The 11,184-nt window shown below is 41.7% G+C and overlaps 1 protein-coding gene across 1 annotated transcript in view; it reads left to right on the top strand.

Annotated features, from left to right (window-relative positions):
• AGPS (alkylglycerone phosphate synthase) overlaps positions 1–11,184 on the top strand; it is a 531,881-nt gene that overhangs the window by 152,017 nt on the left and 368,680 nt on the right. The window lies entirely within an intron of this gene.

The raw sequence follows: 11,184 nt of genomic DNA, 5'->3' as shown, positions 1-11,184 counted from the left end.
GCCGCATAGGCCCGCCCATCCCGCGGATGTGTACGGCGGCCCCCCCCTCCAAAATCGGCAACCCCCCCTCTACTACCCTCCCCTCCTCTTACCGGGGTCCCAGGCGCAGCGGCAGAACTGAAGGGCAAGGTAGTTCGGAGATTCTGCTGCCTTCCGTTGTTCACTATGAGCTGTGTGCCCTGACTGTCTGGTCCCGCCCTCATTTCCTGTTGGGCAGGTCCAGAGAGTCAGGGCACAGAGCTCATAGCAAAGACAACGGAAGGCAGCAGAATTTGCGAGCTTCCTTGCCCCTCAGTTCTTGTGCCGGGACCCTGGTAAGAGGAAGGGAGGGTAGCAGATGGGGGCTAGCGATTGTGGAGGGGGGGGGCGACCATGCACGTAGGGGGATGGGTGGGGCCTATGTCAGGGAGGGGAGTGCTGTTGCGCGGGTGGAGGGATGGCTGAGAGACAGATGGGAGTGGTTTGTCATTTTTGGAGGGGGGGTGACGTGCAGGGGCATCTGTGAGAGTAAGACGGGAGGGTGGATTTGGAGGGGGGGCGACGCGTAGGTACTGTATGGGAATGACAGCTGCGTTGGGGATGGAAAGAGCTTGTGTTCATTATGACCCGCCCTCGACGTCATAACGTTGTGACGTGAGGGCGGGCACAGATAGATGGTTACTAAAAGTGGTTACAGAGTTTCGAACTTATGAACCCTGAAGCCACAAAGTGAGCCTTAGAACGTTGAAGTTGCTTTTTATGTGCAGATGGGGCGTGGCTGAGGGTGGGTCTATGAGTGAGGGTGATAGCCTAGCCTACAAACAGTACAGGAGTTCAGTGCTTCACTGTCAGGGAGTGAGGTTCAGAATGTTTGAGGGGGGATTTGAGCTTCAGAACGTTTGAGGGGGGATTTTATTTATATAGATATTGATGAGAGAAAATGTTTCTTTTCCTTTATATTAATTTCTGTTTTTCCTTACATTTATGTGATAAATGTGAATGTAATTAAGTAAAATGATAAATAATAATCAGGGTGTGTATTGCAACTTACCAGTATTACTTTGGTTTCTGATACGTTCACAATAAGGCCCAGATGCATCAACCAAACGTTAAAAAATAAGAATCGTAAAAGTGCTTACGATTTTAAAAAAACGAGGCATGCACTACAAAAACACTCCAGAAATGTTCGGATCGGTATTGCAAAGTAGGATGTATCACAGAATCGTTAAACCCGTCGTTAATCAGCGCCTAAAGCATGTGCAGAACAGCCCAAGCGTTATGCTGGCTGCTCTGCGCATGCCACAAAGGCCCAGCTGTCAAAACAAAAAAAAACCCCCACAAACACGTGTGTTTCGGGAGGGGGCAAAGGCATTCCTCATGAGCGTCCTGTATGGACGCCTTGCCCCCCCCCCCCCCCCGTTGCTCCCCGCTTCCCCCCCCCCCCCCGCACGAAAATCTCCAATTTTAGCAGCCCCGTCAGAGGAGTGCGGGCCCAGGAAGAAAGAAGGGACGTCTGAGGAGGCCTTCTGACTCGCCGATCAGCTGTTCTTGCCCATGCAGCAGAGGTGAGAGGCGCTGCACGGGCCGGTAAGGCAAAGGGGGGGGGGTCGTTGGATGGGGGAGCGGCAGCCACGACCAAAGGGGGGGCGGCGGGGCACGGGACCGGAGCATGGCAGGAGGCGGAGAGTGTGGGAGAATACAGGAAGGGAGGAGGGCCGGCCCGGGGCTGCTAAAATTGGAGATTTTTCATGCGGGGGGGGGGGGGGGGCAAGGCGTCCATATGGGACGCTCATGACGAGTGCCTTTGCCCCCTCCCGATCCTTGTTTTTTTTTTTTCTTTTTTGGTGCTGAGGGAGAGGGGAGCAGCGGCGACCTGGGGCATCAATAAAGGACACCCCTGACGTGTTTTCGCCCCCCCCCAGTTATTTTTTTATTGGATTTTGTTAACTTCTAGCAGACAGACAGCCCTAACGAGAGGTACAGACTCTCGTTAGATTTCACGGTGTTCTCCTGCGTTAAACGAATCGGAAAAGGTTAGTGCATGTCATTTCAATGGGATTTGTAGAAGAATTGCTCATCTGCATTCAGTTTTCGTTAGCTGCTACTGTCGTCGGAAAATAGGCTTTAGTGCATGGAAAGGATAGGAAATTCTTCCTTGAGGGCTCATTTAACGATGAAAAACGTTTAGTGCATCTGGGCCTAAGTTTCTTAACTTTGAAACTAACCAATATCTCCTACAGACAAAAAACTGCGTTTGAAAGAGGCTTAACAAATGCAAAATAAAATTGAATATCATCGGCATAAATACCATAATATACTCCCAAAGATTTCACTACTTGGTAAAGCCAACTAAATAGATCAAAAGGGACAATTGGGGACTCCAGTAGTTTAAGGTTGTTCAACTTAAAACACATCACCAATACAACCTCCTGCCACCTTCTTTTGCATAAAAGAAACAAATCGGGTCAGTATGCTTCCTGAAAGGCCAAACTATAGTCTTTCAAAATATCCACAGAATCAAATGCTGCAGATAAGTCTCAGGGATGAGCACATAGCTGCAGCGGTGATTAAAGCCTTCTCGCAAAACATCCACAATGTTTTTGGCCTTTCTGTGAAACCATAATGAAAATCATGGAAAATAGCAGCCTTGCCTAAATAGTTGTCTATGACGAAAACCACCATTTCCACATCCTTGACCAAAATTGATAGAGATGAAATGAGCCCAAAATTTGAAGGCTCCAGAGTCTTGATATTTTAGCAATAGACCAACTGGCAAATTTTAATGAATAGGGAGCTTACCCTCATGCAATAATACATTCAGAATAGAAATCAATGTTTTGCCAACTGGAGTATTCAAGGGGAACACTGACCTTGAGAACATGGTAAGTTTAAGAGATTTTAAAATCAACAGAGTCTCAGAATCCCCAACTGTATCAAGTAGACCAAAGTAATTGACAGTCAGAATAGAATCCTGACGAAAGGAATTGATTGTCACGAATATTAATCTAAAGCAAAAATCACTGAACTCATTAGGAGTTAGTCGTAACTAAGGGCCCCTTTTATGAAGCTGCGGCAAAAGGGGGCCTGTGTTGGCATTGGTGCATGTTTTTGACACGCGCCGAGGCCCACTTTTACCTCAGCGGGTAAAAAGTAGGGTCTTCCTTTTTTTTTTTTTTTTTCAGGAAATGGCCATGCGGCAAATGAAGCATTTCAGAGGTAACTGGCAACATGGCGGCACTGCCCTGTTACCGCCGGATATGACGCATGCTGAGGGTGAGCACTACTACTGGGCTACTGCGGTAGCCTGGCGATACTTCCTTTTTAGCAAGCCGTAAGCCTGCGTTGGGCTTACCGCCGCTTTGTAAAAGGGGCCCAAACTGCAGTGGTTTCTTACCCTGCATCAGAGTGGACCCTTCCAAAAAGCTCTGTAGATCTAGTTATAGAAGACTAGTGTAAGTCAGCATATATATGCCTATGTTTAATAGGCATAAATGCGTGTACCTAATACATAACTTTAGTGCATAACTAACAGTATTCTGTAAGTTACTTGAGTAAATGTTGGATGCTCCCATGCTCCTTTGACTACGCGCTAAGCAAGTTGTATGCTAAAGTTATAGAATACTGCTGAGCTCATGGCTAGCATTGACGCACATAACTGTAAGAGTCACGTGTAAATACCAGTATTCTGTAACTTGTGCTTATTGGTGCCATTCTTTAGGCAATGTGTTAGGAGGTTCCTGTATTTAAAGCCTGGCTCGCATGCAAAAAGGGGCTTTTATAAAATTGTGCAGTTGCATATGTGCATAGTGCGCCTTCCCTACATCTTCTGCATATGAGTATCCCTGGGGTGTAGTTTGCGCAGCACAGAGACAGTTGAGATGCATTTTATAAAATATGTATGTATATAGGTACACATGAAGAGGACATGTATACATTTTTTTAATTTAAATTTTTAATTGCATTACATTAAGAATACAAAAAAGGAAAATTGCACCTTACAAAAAAAGGAAATTAACCAATTAAACATCAAGAAAACAATTTTAAATTAAATTGGTGCCTGAAGCTCACGTCAAGGGGAAACCTGAAAACATTATAGACATAGGAAATTTCTATTTATTTTAAATCCACAGCTAAAAATCCACTAGCTTTACAGACCCATATCCTTCTCCTACACATAACGAAATAATCTTATAAGGAAACTTAATAACTCAAAAAATTCTTCAAATGGAGAGGGTCAAAAAAGGTGTATTGTTTTCCTTGCTGGGAGATTAGACATTTAGGCGTATGTTTACTAAGGTGCGTTAGCATTTCTAACGCACCTTTAAATTCAGGGCGCGTTAAACACTATCACGCCTATACATTTCTAGGCATGTTAGTGTTTAACACGCATAAACCATTTACGCGAGTTAAAAATGCTAATGTGCCCATAGCGCGCCTTAGTAAACATAGGCGTTACAGAGTAACCTTTAAAAAAAGGGTCCTTCCCACTTGAGAAATTTTTGATTTCAATTGAACAAATAGCATGCATACATTTTTTACCTTTTTCAGAGTAGATATAAAGTTGTCTACAGGTCTGTGAACACTATTTTTGGCTGGTCCTGAGCATGTATTTTTTTAAAACTACCCTCTTGAGGTCTGAGGCTTCAGAGAGAGGAATGACAATTATTTTACTTCATTGTTCTTATGTAATATAGATATCTATATCAAAAACAAAGACTAGAACTACCACCACATTTCAAAATGAGCAATGTGCTAGGGAGACTGTAATCATTGCAGAGGGTCATTGCAGCGAGGAGGCAAAGGAGTGGTATCTAGACTTGAGGAGAGTGAGGGTGTTGAGCGAATAAAACAAACCTTTTATAATCACGTACTTCAAAATTGTCAAATGAATGTATTCAATCAACAAACAATAATCATGTTTAAATTAAATTAGTGAAAAGTATCCAAAAACAATCATCTTCATTTAAAAAAATATGCAATCCTATGCATTGATTCTTGGAATTGTAAGAAACAGAGGGTAGGGTTAAATGGCCATTTTTCTCAATGGAGGATGGAATAGTGGAGTGCTGCAGGAATCTGTAATGGGACTGGTGCTATTTAACATATTTATAAATGATCTGGAAATCGGAACAACAAGTGAGGTGATTGATTAGTTTTGTGTCATCTGCAAATTTAGGGCCCTGTTTGCTAGCGTTTTTAGTGTGTTCTAAAAATTAGTGCTTGCTAACCGTGTAGACGGGCCGTCTATATGGTTAGCACTTGCTAATGCTTAGCGTGCGCTAAAAATGTTAATGTGCCTCTAGTGCGGCTTAGTAAACAGGGCCCTTAAAGTTGTTAAAATACATGTGGTCTGTGAAAAATTGCAGGAAGACTGGGCAGCCAAATGTCAGATGAAATTTATTGTGGACAAATGCAAAGTAATCCACATTGGGAAGAATAATCCTAATCATAGTTACCTGATGCTAGGGTCCGCCTTAGGAGTTGGCACCCAAGAAAAGATCTAGGTGTCATTGTAGACAATATGCTGAAAAATCTTCTATCCCTTGGGTGGTAGCAGCGGCCAAAAAGCAAACAGGATGCTAGGAATTATAAGGAAATGGATGGTAAATAAGACCAAAAATATTATAATGCCTCTGTATCGTTCCATGGTGCAAGCTCACCTTGAGAATTGCGTTCAGTTGTGGTTGCAGTATCTCAAAAAAGATATAGCAGAATTAGAAAAGGTTCAAAGAAGAGCGACTAAAATGATAAAGAGGATGGAACGCTTCTCATATGAGGAAATGCTAAAGAACTTAAGGCACTTCAGCTTGGAAAAGAGACGCCTGAGGGGGGATGATATGATTGATGTCTACAAAATCCTGAGTGGTGTAGAGTGGGTGAAAATAAATCTATTTTTCAGCCTTTCAAAAACTACAAAGACCAGGGGACACTCAATGAAATTACATATAAATAGTTTTTAACAAATAGGAGAAAATATTTTTTCACTCAACAAACAGTTAAGCTCTAGAACTCGTCAGAAATATTGTAACAGCGGTTAGCGTTGTAGAAAAGAACCTGCTGGTCCTCAGCTCAGAGCCCTTTTCCTCTGTTGTCCCACTTCCTTAGGGATCTTTCAACTCAAAACCCGGCTCCCTGGGGAGACAGGCTGTTTCCAGCACCTTTCAAAAAGTAGCAAGGCCTTTAAACACAGTTCCACTTGCAGCAGGGCTTTTCCAAACACAGCCCTAAATGTAGCCTGGCTTTTCAAACACAGTATCACAAAGTAGCAAGGCTTTTAAACGCAGTTCCACTTGCAGCAGGGCTTTTCCAAACACAGCCCTAAATGTAGCCAGGCTTTTCAAACACAGTATCACAAAGTAGCAAGGCTTTAAACACAGTTCCACTTGCAGCAGGGCCTTTCCAAACACAGCCCTAAATGTAGCCTGGCTTTTCAAACACAGTATCACAAAGTAGCAAGGCTTTAAACACAGTTCCACTTGCAGCAGGGCCTTTCCAAACACAGCCCTAAATGTAGCCGGCTTTTCAAACACAGTATCACAAAGTAGCAAGGCTTTAAACACAGTTCCACTTGCAGCAGGGCCTTTCCAAACACAGCCCTAAATGTAGCCAGGCTTTTCAAACACAGTATCACAAAGTAGCAAGGCTTTAAACACAGTTCCACTTGCAGCAGGGCCTTTCCAAACACAGCCCTAAATGTAGCCTGGCTTTTCAAACACAGTCTCAAAAAGTAGCAAGGCCTTTAAACACAGTTCCCTTGCAGCAGGGCTTTTCCAAACACAGCCCTAAATGTAGCCTGGCTTTCCAAACACAGTCTCAAAAAGTAGCAAAGCTTTTAAACACAGTTCCACTTGCAGCAGGGCTTTTCCAAACACAGCCCTAAATGTAGCCAGGCTTTTCAAACACAGTATCACAAAGTAGCAAGGCTTTTAAACACAGTTCCACTTGCAGCAGGGCCTTTCCAAACACAGCCCTAAATGTAGCCTGGCTTTTCAAACACAGTCTCAAAAAGTAGCAAGGCTTTGCGCGGGCTCAAAGCCTCCGGGTCCCACCCTCTTGGTCAGCCTTTTCTCCTGACCTCCTCCCGCCTGACCCGGACAGCCCCCTATACCTCCTGCTCTGAGTCAGAGCCAACAGCTCCATCGGTTCCTCAGGGACCTCCTCTGGCTCTCCTTGTTCCATTGCCTCTGGCTCCTCTCCTCCCCTCTCCTCTGGAGCCCAGTCCATTTTCTCCTCTCCCCTCCCCCCCTCCAGCTGATTCCCTTTTCCCTCATTAACCGGGTTCTGGGGTTGTTCTTTCTCCGCCCCTTTTTTCCACCACCACCTTTTCCACCAGGGTAGAGCTTCAGCTTTCTCCCTTTTTGGTTGGCCCCCTTTTGGAGCCTCTGGGAGGTGCACCCTATTTCTCCCCCTTACCAGGTGCTCTCCTGGGGCTTTCTGGGACTTGTAGTGTTCTACTCTTATGTCCCTTTTGGGCAGGATCGGAACCCCCACCGTGTCTTCTTTCCCTTTTTGGTAGCTGGGGTTCCTCCCCACCCCCTTTCTTTCTCCAGACTCTTTACCATACTCCTTACAGCGTATCTTGGTTTAAAAAAGGTTTGGAGAAGTTCCTTGAGGAAAAGTCAGTAGTCTGCTATTGAGATAGACATGAGTGAAGCCACTGCTTGCTGTGGGATTGGTAACATGGAATGTTGCATCTATTTCGGTTTCTGCCAGTTACTTGTGACTTAGATTGGCTACTGTTGGAAGTACAATACTGGTCTAGATGGACTATTGGTCTGACCCAGTATTCTTATATTCTTAGATGTCCTACAAGTCTCATTGTTTATTGTTGGTCTTAACTCAAGTTGTTTATTTATGAAGGAATGTATTCCCTGCCAAGGGTTACATGGGAGGTAAAACATGAGAATGTTCTACAGAAAAGACAAACTACATATACACTGTTACCAAGTACAAAAAAAAAAGATTCAGAGTGGGAGAAAGACTTCAATGAGACAAGAAAATATAATACACACATCCAAAAATACATCAAGCCAGGCTGCATTGAATCTAAAGAATGCCATTTGTACATGTCTGTTACTTGCCTTCATTGGGCTCAGATGGCTAGCTCTATAATATAATAATATCCCACAACATATTACTAGCATTTTTTCTGTCTTTACATACATAAATTTGAAGTAGCACAGGTTTCAAACTTGTACTAATTTTATTTTTTTATGAATGTATGTTAACATACAGTATATTTAGTGTATGCATGAGTACATTTGTGCCTGTATACAGAATGCTATGAAATGCACAAGTTTCACAGGTGGTTAGAAACATTGCTGAGTCAAAACAATCTCTAACAAAGCAACAGGGCTTGAGACCTAAAACTGATTCTGAAACATCAAAACACCACTTCACTGTAACTCAGGGGAAGCATACAGAAGCCATTTTCTGGCTTGCTGTCCAGAGGAAAGTTGTCAGGAATAGGTTCACCACAAACCCACGTGGCATGTTTTTTTTTTTTTTTTTTTAATTTCTCTCAAGATTCTTGATACAGCTCCTGCTCCAACCCAAATTGTATATTGCAGAATACAAGCAAATGCTTTGCATGCTTGTTTGGTGAAAAAAGAAAAAAAGGTTGAAAAATTACACCACATAAATCAGATGGTTCACAGAAATGATCCGATATCACAGGTCTCAAATAACACACTGCTCATCACAGGAGATCTGAAGAAAGGCAAAACACAACATGAATATCCCAAAAAGCTACTTTCAAAAGACTCCAAACTACCATGAGTGATTCTGCAGGAGTATGGCTTTGCTGCAGTATGCTGTTTTTGCACCAAACAGGCATGCAAAGCATTTGTTTTTATTCTGCAATAATACACAATTTGGGTTTCAGCAGGAGTTGTATTAAGAATCCTGAGAGAAAATTAAGAAAAAAAATGACATGGGTTTGTGGAGAGGTTACCTATTCCTGACACTTTTCCCTGGACCTCAATCTAGAAAATGGCTTCTGTATGCTTCCCCTGAGTTGCAGTGAAGTGGTGTTTTGATGCTTCAGAATCAGTTTTAGGTTGATTGGTGTTTTGCACGTGCTTAACATAAAAGACTAGATTGTCCAAAGGAAAATTTCTATTCAAGGTCTCAAGCCCTGTTGCTTTGTTAGAGATCGTTTTGACTCGGCGGTGTTTCTAGCTAACTGTGCACTTCATAGTATTCTTTTCTTCAATCTGAGGTTTAGTTTAATAGCCTGTGTAAGTGCTCCAATCATTGTTATACATTCACATTTATCTGAGTAAAAGTACATAGGCACTTTTGAGAGGATTATTATAAACAGAGATGAGAGGAGGAGAAAGTGAGCATGAAGTCTAGAGTCCTAATTGTTGGCTATCTTACCCAGTCTAAAAGTCATTTTTATGAACTGTGTAATTCAAACTAGGTAGAGAAGCCATTATTGTCTTAACCAAATTTGACTATTGCAATTCAGTTTATGCAGGTATTAAGTGAAGTCTCCTATGAAAACTACAAACTGCACAAAACACGGTTGCCCGCCTTATATATAGATCGCCGCGTTAAGTTAAATCATTTCCTCCTCTTAAGGAACTACACGGTTGCCCGCCTTATATAAATTGCCGCCTTGTGTTAAAGCATCTCCTCCTCTTAAAGATTTACATTGGTTACCTATCAATCAAAGAATTTCATTTAAGCTCAGTGTTCCTTTTCAGATTCTTTATGGTATCGTATCATCTTATATCTTAGATCTCATGAAGTTATCACCATGAAATGCCACCTCATCTAGAGAATATCTCATATTACATTTCCCAAGTTGTAAAAACTTAACCTACAAAGTTATCCATAATGCTAATTTTTCTTACCAAAGTACCAAACTCTGGAGCTCATTACCCAAGTATATCAGACACTCGGTTGTTGTTTAGAAGTTTAATTGAAGCCCACTTCTTTTCTTCGTGTTCAGCTAATATGAAAATAAGTTTTTTAATAGTTGTATTCTTGTATTAATATTAATTGTCTTGTAATGCTTCTTCAGAATTTGTTATGTAAGCCGCATTAGACCTTAGCTTTCTTGGGAACATGTAGGGTAAAAATGTCATAATAAATAAATAACATTGTTTTTCTACCTCTTTGATAACAGTAAAAGTAGAACTAAATGTTTAGATAAGCTATACCTGTAGTTTGAGAATGCTTTGTATGAACTTGGCTATCATGCACTGTAGTCCTACAGGGTGTGTTTATAACTTTTTATGGTAGGAGATACTGCCATCTTGTGGATGAATTCATTTACTAATTTTGTATTTGAATTCAGCCTGCTGGATTACTGAATTGCTCTTATTGTTCACTTTGAAGCAGTGTATATTGTTATCAAGCAGTCACACTGACATTATATAATACTAACCTGTAATTCTATTACATATTGAAGAGGATTTTTTCTATATTTGTTATAAGCACTGTAGACTTTCCACAATAGTGGGATATGCTAATATGCAGTGTGAATGATGAGACTTCATTTTTTAAAACTGAAACCTCATAACAATTCTCTAATGAACAGCTCACAATTCAGTTAACATTCATGTTTGCTATTTTATGTGTTACCTACGTTAAATTGCTTGAAATAATTTTACCACAGTAACTTAAGGTAAGCCTTACTCATTGAAAGTGTCACTGCCTAGCCTTCTTTGCCATACAGAGTCTCATCTGTGCAAACCATCTGAAAAAGGCAAGGTTGTATGTACATTTATCTGTCTTTGGGAAGTAATATTGCTGGGAAAATTAGAGAGTCTGTTTTGAATGAAAACTGGTCATTGCTTGAACTTTGTGTGTATTTTACCTTCTAAAAGATTTAATTTTCCTCACTGTGTGTGTGTGTAAAAAAAAAAAAAAGCAGCATGTTAACCTTTGTTATTCTGGGATTAAACTCTGCATCTTTTCTTTGCAGGCAAGAGGTCTTGAAGTGGAATGGATGGGGCTATAATGATTCCAAGTTTAATCAATAAGAAGGGGCAAGCAGAATTTACTGGGAAAAGGTAACGAAGAGAAGCTCACCCTAATTCCCCTCTCCTTTTTCCAATCATTGGCATCATTGACTATCTGGAAGGTTTTCTGTTTGACTTTAGTTTCATTGCATTCCACGGCCCCTTGTAAGATGAGGGTGTTTTATAGTCATGGGTTAGTCTGCCACTTAATGTGTACCAGGCTTAAATTTGT

The sequence above is a fragment of the Microcaecilia unicolor genome, chromosome 7, assembly GCF_901765095.1.
Source record: "Microcaecilia unicolor chromosome 7, aMicUni1.1, whole genome shotgun sequence".
NCBI classification, from domain to species: Eukaryota; Metazoa; Chordata; class Amphibia; order Gymnophiona; family Siphonopidae; genus Microcaecilia; species Microcaecilia unicolor.
This window is presented reverse-complemented; position numbering and strand designations above follow the sequence as displayed.